This window comes from Strix aluco, chromosome 1, assembly GCF_031877795.1.
Source record: "Strix aluco isolate bStrAlu1 chromosome 1, bStrAlu1.hap1, whole genome shotgun sequence".
Lineage (NCBI taxonomy): Eukaryota > Metazoa > Chordata > Aves > Strigiformes > Strigidae > Strix > Strix aluco.
Genome location: NC_133931.1, coordinates 25883640 through 25886311, shown reverse-complemented (window position 1 = coordinate 25886311; position 2672 = coordinate 25883640).

Sequence of the window (2672 nt, the reverse complement as noted above, 5' to 3'; positions counted from 1 at the left end):
GCACATCACAAAGAGCAGCATGGTTTACACAGCTGAAGGGCAGAAGCATTTCACCAGTGTGAGGAACACCTGAGGTATATATCACACGCAGCTCCTGCTGGGGGTTGCTGCTGAAGCAGGATACACAGGGATGCCCACATACGCCAGCGGTCAGTTTGGCTCAGGCTAGCTGGGCTCGTCTAGTCCGCGGTGGGGGGAAGCTATAAAGGGACCTATTCCATGCAAGAGGATGTGGGGAGTTCCAACACCCCCCCCCCCCCCCCCCCACACACACCATCTCCCTCTACACCCTGCACCCACACCGACACGCGTTTTGACGGTGCAGCGGCTCCCTCCGGAGCGATTTCGCCGCCGGCCCCCCACACCTGCCGGGATGGGCCGGGCCGGGCCGCCCGCGCTCCCGCCGCGCCGGTTCCGCGCCAATTTGCAGAGAGCGGGGAGGCGGCGGCCTGCGCTGCGCCGCGCCGAGCCGCGCCGGGCCGGGGGGGCGCCTCGGCCAGCCCCGGGGCGCAGCGGGGTCAGGCTGGGGCGGGGGGCCACCGCCGCTGCCCGCGCTCGGTCTCCCTCCGAAAGGGGCCGAGCCGCCGCCTGCCCCCCTCCCCGTCACGGCCGAGGGGTGCTGAGGGGGTAGGGAGCGGGGCAGGACCGCGGCCCCCCTCCCCCGCGCTCCCGCCTTGCTGCGAGCGAGGCTCCCTCCAAAACCTGAGGGGGAAGGGGGGAAGGGCTGCCGGGACGGCACCCTGGCACACGGAGACACCCTCCCTCAGTGGGTGACACCCCCACGACGGGGGATCCCCCCTCCCCAGCGCGGGCTGGGGCACCGCAGGGATCGGGGGCTGTGAGGGTGGGTGTCCTCGCCAGGCCCCTGTCCTGAGGGCCAGGGCGGGGGGAGCCGGGACCCGCCGGGGTGGGGTGAGGGCGGGCGGCGCGGGCCGGCAATCGGGGTCAGCCCGCCAAGCGGCTCGGCCGGCTTCCCCGCCCCCACCGCGCCCGTCTCCCTCCAAAACCTGGCAGCCCGCCCCCCAGCCCCCCTCCCGGGGCTCTCCGCCGCCGGGCGGCCCCGAGGTGGCGGGGGAAGGTGGGGGGAGGCGATGGCGGGCTCCCGCCGACACCCCGGCCCGCCGCGCTGCCTCCCGCCGGCCGTGCCCGCCCGGGCCATCGCCCCTCGCAGCGGCGCCCCGCAGTGCTCCCTGGCCCGGGCGGGCGGGCACGGCCGGGCGGATGGGGCCGCGCGCGGACACCCCCCCCCCCCCGGCTCTCCTCAGCCGCTCTCCCTCCAAAACGGTGCCCGGGCGGGCAGCCCGCCTCACCGCTCCCGCCCGCCGCCCCGCGCCACCCCGCCGCCCGCCGCCACTGCGCCCCTCACATCCCCTCACAGCGGCACCGGGTCTGTCCGCACCGCCACCACCACTGCCACCATCACCATCGCAGCCACCGCCGCTACCACCATCGCAACCGCCGCCCCCGCCACTACCATCATCATCACCATCATCATCATCGCTGCTACCACCACCGCCACCGCCGCCGCCGCGACGGCGGCCGCCCCCCATCCCCCCCGGCGGGACCCCCTCCCGCCGCCCCCCGCTCACCTCTGCCGCCGCCGCCCGGGCCGCGCTGCTCAGCTGGCGCCGGCGCCAAGTCGCTATATAGCGCGGCCCGGGCCCGCGCTGCGCATGTGCGAGGGCGGCAGACAGCTCCCCCGCCCGCCGCCCTCCCTCCGCCGGCGCCCGCGCCCCGCTCGCCCCAGCACCGCCCCTTCGCCGCGGGGCCGCCCCGGGCCCAGCGGCGCCCCCGCCCGCCGCCGCTGCCGGGACAGTCCCGCCCGCCTGCCCGCCACGGCTCCCTTGGCGGAGGCGTCCCGGGAGAGCGGCGGGCAGTGCCGGGAGGAGGGCGGCCGCTGCTGCTGCCGCCGCCGCCCCGCGGGGAGAGCCGCCCGCTGCCCCGGCCCCGCTGGCGGGGCACCCCGGGCACCGTCACCCCCGTCCGCTGCATTGAGCCCCGGGTCCGCGCCCCGCCGCGGCGGCTCCGCCGGCGGCCCCCACGCGCCGCGCACGCCGCGCGCCCGGCAGAGCGCAGCCCGCCCGCCCGCCCCGGGGCGGAGCCGCCGCCCGCTCCCGCCAATGGGAGCCCGCCGCTCCGCGGCAACGTGCAGCGCGAGGCGGAATGTAAACACGGCACCGCCGCGCGCGCCCTGCACCGCCCCGCCCCGCTCCCGCCGCGGCCTGAGGGCGGGGCGGCTCCTCCCGCCCCCCCGAGGGCAGCCGCCCGCCCGCCCGCCCGGTGTCGCCGCCGGCAGCCCCTGTTAGCGGGGATGCGTCCCACCGGCCCCCCGTGCGGCTGGGGAGCCCTCGGCGACACCCCGTTGCTCCCTGTGCACCAGCCTCCTGACCCACCCACACCCCACTGCTGTGGGACCGGCCCCCGACACCCCGCGTCACGGGGCGGAGGGTGTCAGCCCGCTGCCCGGTGGCTGTCACACATCTCACCAGACAAGAACGGCCTTCACCCAGCTGTGCTCCATGAAGGCACCCGGCTCTGCTGCGAGGGGCCTGGGCTCTGCCACAAGGGGCCCGCCCGGGCCTTCGTATCCGAAACCTTCCCTGAGGGCCCTTCTCTCTCCCTCCATTTCTGCAGCAAGCTTAACCACAGAGAAATTCGTCCCAGTAGAAAAC